This window comes from Coenobita brevimanus, chromosome 100 (genome assembly GCF_032717465.1).
Source record: "Coenobita brevimanus isolate Jiangsu-jjx chromosome 100, ASM3271746v2, whole genome shotgun sequence".
NCBI classification, from domain to species: Eukaryota; Metazoa; Arthropoda; class Malacostraca; order Decapoda; family Coenobitidae; genus Coenobita; species Coenobita brevimanus.
In genome coordinates this window covers 2532501-2542323 of record NC_137053.1, presented here as the reverse complement: position 1 = coordinate 2542323, position 9823 = coordinate 2532501, and positions in this window count along the sequence as shown.

Below are 9823 nucleotides of genomic sequence, written 5' to 3'. Positions count from 1 at the left end.
TGAGAGGGAAGAACACCACACCCTGACAGGCATGGGTGTGACGAAAGTTTAATTCAAAATATTCTTCAAGCAGAACTAAAATTAGAAGAAAACTCACACCATTTTCTCTTTACTTGGTATCCCAAAACGTTAAATAAAAATAAGGAGTAGCAAGATATATGATAGACACCCCTCAGAAGTTTAGCACAGAATTAAGTCATCCCATTTTCTGTAGTAAAATGCTATGCAGTTCCTTCCCCTTCCTTTATTAGTTAGTTATGTTAAAGGTTCTTGTGTATTAAAATTCTCCTGGTAATAAAACAGGGTACAAAAATACTGGGACTAATCGTAAAGCTGTGGGAGAAACTATGCACACAATTTTGGTGAAGATTATTGATGTTTATGAGTGACAAAAATACATGCGTCTCTCGAGAATCCATGTTGGGTTGTTTCACTAGCTGGTGGATGGCGAGGGATTGGTGGTGTTGTGTTGGAGGTAGGCATTTGTGGTGGTGTGCTGTGGTGTGGTGGTGGTGGTGTGTGATGATGGTGATAGTGGTGATAGTGGTGGTGGTGTGTGGTGGCGTTTGACAGTGCTGGTGGTGATGGTGACTTGAGGGGACGTGGTGAAACACTGCAGCTAAGAGTCGTCATTTTGTCCACCGTCGTCTGTTACTGTTACCGCGGAAGAGAAAAAAAAATCAATGTCCAAAAGATAATTCGCATAATTGTTTTATAGTATGGCTAAAGAAAAGTCTACACAGCGTTAAAAAAAAAAAAATAATGTCTTTGTGCAGCAATTGTGACAGTAAAATATGACTGATAGATGAGGATGTCTTAAATTGCACAGTAATTTTTTTTCCCCACTGCCCTACTCTACTATTTGTTTTGTCAATACGAGTATAGTAATGCTTATTCTTACCGTAAATATGTATCGTAAGTAAACACACACACACACACACACACACACACACACACACACACACACACAAGGACACTGTACCTCCCACAACAACAGTAACGCTAGACACATACACATAGATTCTGATCCCATTATATTAACTCTAAGTCCTATTTACCACTTCACAGAATAAGTCACTACAATACCCTCTTCCTAATTATTTCGTCTATAGAATTCACTCCTTGCTCATTAACCCTATTTCATCCCAATTATCAACAGTAACACTCCTCCCATACCCACCCACACCATCATCCATTATTTTTATTTATCATCAGTGACTTCATAATCTCTTTATCACCTTCGTCATGCTCACCAACTTCATCATTTATTTTATGATTACTAAAAGCGTTATTAATGCCGTCTAAAACTCACCTCCATATCAGTCATTCTTCTCTATCCCTTATATTGCAGAAAAAAATAACTCTGCCCACAAGATAGTATTGGGTAATTATCAGGTATTGGGTAAGTATTAGGTAACCCAGACACCCCTCACCCCCTTATACCTCATACCAAGAGATAGAATGAGTGCCCTGTAACTATTGACAATGGGAGGGGTAAACACAGCCAATTACTCGCGAATGGGCAAGTAAAAGACGAGTGTGTGTGTGTGTGTGTGTGTGTGTGTGTGTGTGTGTGTGTGTGTGTGTGTGTGTGTGTGTGTGTGTGAGAGAGAGAGAGAGAGAGAGAGAGCGAATGTGTACGTAGATGTGTGTGTGTGTGTGTGTGTGTGTGTGTGTGTGTGTGTGTGTGTAGGAAGGTGGGGTTGCGCTCCCATGCTCGACTTGAGATGAAAGAGAGATGAGAAAGATCGAGACGGGAGAGAGACAAAGAGAAAGACAGACAGAGACATGAGGCGGCAGAGAAAGCGATACAGAAGAGGACAAACACAAGCAGAGAGCGAGAGAGAGAGAGAGAGAGGGAGAGAGAGTGAAAATAAAAATGAATGATAAATGTGAGACTGAGGAGATATATTAATAGACTCATTTCTTTCTCAAGGTCAAAGAATTTTTAGACAAAGAAGAAAAGTTATAAATTAATCAAATAAAACGTCTGTGTAACACCTTTCGATATGTAGTCAACGTGAAAAATAATTTGATAGTAGTAGTGATAGTAGTAGTAGTAGTAGTGGTAGCAGGAGTAGTAGTAGTAATAATAATAATAATAATAAAAAATATACTTCTGTCATTCTACCTATGAATATTACTACTACTACTACTACTACTACTACTACTGCCATCACCACCACCACCACCACCACCACCACCACTACTACTACTACTACTACTACTACTACTACTGAAAATAATTATAAAAGCAATAACTGAAAGACAATAATAACACAGATAAAAAAAAAAAAACAGAAACCTATGCGAAAGAAAATGAAGAATATGAAGAAAAATGAAAATAAAATCCGTTCAGAAGAATAATATCCAGAAACTTCTCCCTCCCACCTCCCCTTCCTCTCCCCCCTCCTTCTTCCCCTTCCCCTCCCCCCTCCTTCCTCCCCTTCCCCTCCCCCCTCCTTCCTCCCCTCCCCCTCCCTCTCCTTCCTCCCCTCCCCCTCCCCCACCTACTTCTCCTCCTCCTCCTCCTCTCTCTCTTATTCGTACCTACAGCCTCTCTCCCCCTTCCAATACCCTCCTTTTCTCCTCTCCCCCACCCCTGCTTACTCCTCCCTTTCCCCCTCCCCCTCTCTCTTCCCCATTCCCTCTCCTAAACCCTCCTCCCCTACTCCCCTCCTCTTACCCCCTCCTACGGTCCGTCTACCCCTCCCCCCTTACACCCTTTCTTTCTTCCACCTACTTTCTGCTCCTGACTCTCTCTCTCTCTCTCTCTCTCTCTCTCTCTCTCTCTCTCTCTCTCTCTCCATTTCTCCCTTCCTCCTACCCATCCTCTTCTCCCTGCTTTTCTCTTTTCTGTGCAGTGGAACTTCCTCTCCCTCCATACCTCCCACCTCTTCCCCCCTCCCTTTCTCTCTCTCCCTCCAATTTTCCCTCTCCCATTCTCTCCCTCCCTCGTTCCATCCCATCCCCTCTTCTCTTCTCTCCCTCTCTCCAGCCATCCCCTCCCCTTCTTCTCCCCTCTCCTCTCCCCTCACAAGCAAACTCATCTCCCCTTACCACCTTTTCATCATCTTTTCTCTTCTCCTTCCTCCCCAACTTTTCTTATACTTTCTCCACTATTTCCTCCCTCCTCCCCTCTTCTCCCACCCTTTCCCTCTCTCCCACCCCCTTCCCTCTCCATTCCTCTCTCCCCCTCCCATCCCTTCCCCTCTCCATCTTCTCCCTCTTCTCACCTTCTTCCGTTCCTCCTTCCCCTCCTACTCCTTTCCCTCTCCACATCTCCCTCTCTCTCCCTCCCACCCCTTCACCAACCATCTCTCTCTCTCTCTACCCCTCCCACCCCTTCCCCTCTCCAATCTTCTCTTTTTCTCCCCCTTCTCCATTCCTCTCCCCTCTTCCCACCTCCTTTCCCCTTTCACTCCCCTCTCCCCTTCCCCTCTTTCTACCCTTCCCACCTCCTACCCCCGTTCACTCCCCTCTCCCTTTCCCCTCTCTCTCCCCCTCCCACCCCTTCCCCTCTCTCCCCCTCCCTCTCCCCTCACAATGTAAACTCATCTCCCCCACCAGCTCTCGTTATTCTCCCCCTCCGGGCCACAACACGCCATCATCAACCTTCCCCTCACCTCATTTCCACTGAAGCAAGCAAAATTATAGTCTTTTTTTCCGTCTCTCTCTCTCTCTCTCTCTCTCTCTCTCTCTCTCCTCTCCATCTACCTCTGTGGCCGGAACGATTCTCACAGGCGTTCCTCCCGTCAGAGTCGCTCCGGGAAAAACTCAAATTTTTCCCCCAATTTTACGGGCAACTCAAACAATTTTTCATTCCGATTTTAGGGGCAACTCAAAAACAGGTTTGATCTGATTTTAGGGTCAGCTCAGTGTTTATCCGATATTAGGGACAGCTCGACCAATTTTTATCCGATTTTAGGGGCAACTCAACCAATTTCTCTCCGATTTTAGGGACAACTCAACCAATTTTTATCCGATTTTAGGTCAACTCAACCAGTTTTCAACCGATTTTTAGGGGCAGCTCAACCAATTTCTCTCCGATTTTACGGACAACTCAACCATCTTTTATCCGAATTTAGGGACAACTCAAACACTTTTATCCAATTTTAACCCAATTTCGTGGAAGGATTTAGGGGATACGCATGATGTAAACTACCGTACTGTTTTCAAGAACAAGAGGTCAAAGGTCAAGGTCAGGCTCAATCTTGACCTTGTATGGTGACCTGGACCTCTGATTAGATTTCCTTACTCGAAGGCCCTCAACCTGTGTACCAAGTTTGGATAAAATCGGAAAATATCTATGCAACTTATCTCTGCCGGAACTATTCTCACGGTAGGTCCAGACGTGAGATAATTAGTTTTTTTCGATTTTAACCAAATTTTGTGGATGGGTTGAGAGGAATTGCATGAAAAAATCTACCAAGCCAACTGTTTTTTTTTTTTTTAATCATAGGTCAAGGCCATGATCACAGGGCAAGGCCAACTTTGACCTCTCCTTATGACCTTCCTCTCACATAAAAAAAAGGAGTAGATTTCGTCATGGTTTACCTCTCAACCCTTACGCACACACACACACACACACACACACACACACACACACACACACACACACACACACACACACACACACACACAAACTTATCGTTATAATTATCATGCCTGGAATTATTCTAGGGAAGGAACGAGTGTGACCTTTGACCTCTTGTTATAAAAAAAAAAAGTCGGATTTCTTCACTCTCTGACCTTCACCCTTCCCACCCAGTCTGGTTAAAATTGAAAAAAAAAGTCTGAGTTACCTTCACGGCTGGAACTACATTTTCAAAGTAAAGTTTGTATTTTGAGGGTAACTGTAGCTTTAACTTTACAATTCTTCCGGACTGCCAATCTCTTTCTCTCTCTCTCTCTCTCTCTCTCTCTCTCTCTCTCTCTCTCTCTCTCTCTCTCAATCCCATAATAAAACAAACGTTAGTGAAGGTGAAACGTTTCGGAGTACACTGTGCCCATCCTCTGTGTCCTGAAACGTTTTTATATAAACATAAAAACTTACACTCTTTCCTGTGCCATCCTCCCATCCCCATTTTATCCAGATCGCGAACTTGGCTCTCGATCTCTTCACCCGGGTCGACTTTGGGATGATGGTAATGATGATGATGATGATGATGATGATGATTTTAATAACTTGATGATGTTGATGATGAATTTTCTGTCTGTCTGTTTGTCTGTCTGTCTCCTCTGAATTTCTGGTAATAGGTAGGGAAACGTGGCACGAGTTTACCGTAGACTTTCCTGTTGTTAGTAATGAAAGAACAGTAGTCACGATCAAGCGCTATACGTGTGGGATTAGGGGAGGGGCAGGTAGTGCATTGGTTAACAGATCCAACTCGCAGGTGAACGAACCCGAGTTCAACTGCCGATCGGACTGGGAGACAAAGTGTGCTTCCTCCTCCGTTTCACTCAGCAGTATATATGGGGACTTATACGTAACCTGACTAATAAGCGTTGTGTTCTAGGGGTAAACTGGGACTCAGCAAATATATACCTTCGTGTGGTCGATAGGCGAAGAATAAAGACGAAATTATTTTACTAATTATTCTGGTCTCTTACTGTTGGTTTGTGAGATGGAGAGGGACGCCTTCACGTGGTGGCACTGATATAACTGGATGGCTCTTTCGCCTGATTATACACACATCCCTAAGCTCTCTCTCTGTCGCCCGAAAGGAGGATGGTGGAAGGCAGAAGAAGGGCAACGTGTGTGTGTGTGTGTGTGTGTGAGTGTGTGTGTGTGTGTGTGTGTGAGAGAGAGAGAGAGAGAGAGAGAGAGAGGGTCGTTCATGAAGAGGGACGTATATATACTTGAAGTCCATGTAATTCACCCTTCACCTTAAGTAGCACAGAGTCAGACAAAAGTTAGGTAGATTTTAAAAAAAAAAAAAAGGAAAAATGGAACAACACACATATACAACAGCAGGGTAAAGAAAAAAAAAAAATCATGTCCATCTATTTCCGTGATTTGGCGTAGATACAGTTATGTCCATTTTCCGGGGTGGCTATTCACGCTTCCCGCCAAAATAGCGAAATGTTTAAACGCGGATGTGTCGCTAATTCTTCCGCTACGTTCGTGTGTGGAGAGAGAGAGAGAGAGAGAGAGAGAGAGAGAGATGGTGAGTTCTCCCTGACCTTGAATGAAGTGCTTTTATTTATTTATTTATTTTTTTTAACTTGCTGTCATATTCAAGCAATACTGACTTCATCGTTTTCTGTCAGATTTAATTAGGAGTTTTTCTTACGTTCATATATATTAATTTTGAGTAACTTTAGCATCATGAAAATTTAAAAAAAAGTCTTCATTTTTATTTATTCATTTGTTTATTATATTCTTGTCAAATAAATATATAAATCTGATCTTGGCTCGAAATTCGTCTTTATTTTTGCTATTTTCGTGTCACATAAAGAAAAAAAAAGAAAGTAAGAGAGAGAAGGAGAGAAATAAAGAAAGAAATAAGAAAATAAGAGAGAGGAGAGAAATATATATTACCTTACTTTATCTATATATATTTTTTTCTGTCTCCTTTGACGGCTCCTGAAAAAAAAAATCTATGCCTACCCCGTGAGTCAAAGTTTATGTTGTTTTTTTAAATTTTAGATGAGGATGCAGACTATGGAGAGGAAAAACACTGAGCAAAAAGTGTGTGTGTGTGTGTGTGTGTGTGTGTGTGTGTGTGTGTGTGTGTGTGAGAGAGAGAGAGAGAGAGAGAGAGAGAGAGAGAGAGATGTAGGTGTTTAAATTTATAGATAGAAAAAAAAATACATAGTGTTTCGGTGTCTTTTATTGGGTGATTTTTTTTTGGGGGGGCTTTCCGTTACATGTGATAATTTGTAAATCAAGAAAACTGATATATACCTCTCTCTCTCTCTCTCTCTCTCTCTCTCTCTCTCTCTCAATAAACTTGTCTGGTGTCTGATGAAATTGAGTGCTAGAGAGAGAGAGAGAGAGACAATATATTTACCTGTGTCAAAGTAAACCATAGACCACCTGAATCTCACTTACCTGGCTGTGTCATTCCCTTTACTGACTCACGGTGGCTCATACTAACTCTCACTCTGCCTCATATTTCTCCTTCTCCCCCCTCCCCACCTACGACCCAGCTTCATAGTCTCCCTTCTCCCCCTTCTCCTCCCCTCCCCCTTCTCACTATCAAGCAACCTACACTTCCCCACCCCTTCCTTCTCCTCCCCCTCCCCCATCCCCCATTCCCCTCCTGTATATTCATCAGTCTATACTCCCCCCTCTCCCCTCTCCCCTTCCCCACTCATCTCCCTACACTCACACTCTCCTCTCCTCTCCCCTCCTCTATCAGTCTTTATCACTTCCCCCTCTCCTCTCCCCCGATATTTAGCAACCTACACCCCTCTCTCTCCTCATCCCTCCCCTTCTCCCTCCCCAGTTATTTTCTACCCTCTCCCAGCCTCACTAAGCCTCCTACTTCCCTATTCTCCCTTCCTTCTCTCCCCTCTCCCCTCCTCCCTCTTTTCCTCCCCACTCTCTCCCCGGACATTAAGCGAACTACACTCCAATCACCTCGTCTCTCTCCTCCCCCTTCCCTCTCCCCTCCCTCTCCCTCTCTTTACCGTTACCTTCCTTCTCTCCCTCTCCCCTCTCCCTTTTCCTCCCTTCAATCCCTCTCTCCACCCGTCCCTCCCTTCCTTCTCCTCCTATCCCCTCCTTCCTCTCTCCCTCTCCCTCTCTCCCTTCTCCCCATCCCTCTCCCCTTTCCTCTCTCCCCACCACTCCCTTTCTTCCCCTCTCCTCATCTCCTACCTCCCTTCTCTCCTTCTCTGTTCTCTCCCCACCTCATTGCTTCTTCCTCCCCACTCCTTTTTCCTCCCTCCCATCGCCTCTCTCCCTGTCCGTCTCTCCCTTCCACCCCTACCCCCTTTCCCTTCCTTCTCTTCTTCCTTATCCTCTCTCCCTACCCCTCCCTCCCTTTTTCCTCCCTTCTCTCCTTCCCTATCCTCCCTCCCTACCCCTCCCTCCCTTCTCCTCCCCCCTATCTCTTCCCTCCTCTCTCCCCCCCTTCTCACTCCCTTCTCCTCCCTATCTCCTCCCTCAATATCTACCCTCCCCTCACCTCCTCCTCACCCTCATTACAAGGGGAACTCTTTTTAATCAAGGATCGTAGGTGCACATCCACGGCCAGGGCATCACTCATTCACTCCCTCCCCGCCTGGTTCTGGGGAGGGGGGAGGGGAAGGGGAGGGGAGGGAAGGGGGAGGGGAGGGGAAGGGGAGGGGGTGAAGTAATGAAGGGTAAGCAAAAGGGGGAGAAAGAGAAAAAAGAAGGAAAGAAGAAATGAAGGAACAAGACAGAGTGGGTAGATGATGAAGTTGAGTGATGCTGGTGTGTGTGTGTGTGTGTGTGTGTGTGTGTGTGTGTGTGTGAGAGAGAGAGAGAGAGAGAGAGAGAGAGAGAGAGAGACCAGGACTCTGGATAATGAAAGTGATAAATGAGGTAAGGGATGCTAACAAGGTAATTAGTGAGAGATGGAGGAATTAGGGAAGACAGGAGGGAGAGAAAATGAGGGTATGATGGAGGAGGGAGGGAGGGAGGGAGGGAGGCAGAGTGTAAGGAGGTAAGGGACGAGGACGGAGGGAGACAGGGAGGAAGAAGGGAAGGAGGGAGGTAGCAAAGTGAGAAGGCAGGAGAGAGAGAGAGAGAGAGAGAGAGAGAGAGAGAGTAGCAAAGTGAGAAGGCAGGAGACAGATAGAGACAGACAGACAGACAGACAGACGGACAGACAGACACAGACAGACAGACAGACAGACAGACGGACAGACAGACACAGACAGACAGACAGACAGACAGACGGACAGACAGACACAGACAGACAGACAGATAGTTAGATCGATAGACAGACAGACAGATAGTTAGATCGACAGACAGACAGACAGACAGGCCGATAGACAGACAGACAAATGAGGAAGTCGAAGAGAGAAAGGGGAGGGGAAAAAAATCCATGATCGAAGCAGAAGGAAATGGGAAGGAAATGAATATGAGGAGGGACGGAGGAGGTGGAGGAGGGGAGAGGGAGGGAAAAGAGAGGAGGGGGAGTGTGGAGGGAGGAAAGAGGAGGAGGAGGGGAGGAGGGAGTACTGGGAGAATGGGTAGGAAGGAGGGCGTGGGAAGAGGAGTGGAAAAAAGGAGGGAGAGGAGGGAGAAGAAAAAAGTGGTATGCAAGAGACAACAATATAATAGGAGAGGTGGAGTAGGAGGAAAGAGGAGAAGGGAAGAGGAAAGTGTGCAGAAGAAAAAAGAAGGGAGGGGAAGGAGAAGAGGCAGGAGAGGAAGAAGGAAAAGAAGAGGAGGAATGAAGAAGGGGAAACGATACACAGGATAAGAATAGAACGAGTAGGTTAGTTGAGGAAGAAGGGGGAGGGGGAGACAGGGGAAGAATGGAAGAAGGAGGAGGAGAGGGGGGAGGAAAGGGAGAGGGAAGGGACAGGATGAAGAATAAAAGGGAGAAAGAAAAGGAGGAAAGGAAAAGAGGTAGGAGAAGGAAGGGGAAAAAGAAAAGGGAGAGAAAACATGCAGGAAAACAGGGCAAGGGGGAAAAAGAGGGAGAAGGAGGAGGAGGGAGGGGGAGAAAAAGGGTAACAAGGGGGGTCGGAGTAGGGGATGGGGGGCAGCGAAAGAGTGACGAGTGAGTAGAACAAACACACACACACACACACACACACACACACACACACACACAAACACACTGTAATTGCACTGTACAGAGATTTAGGATGCTTTTGGGCGCTGAGAGTGAGGGAG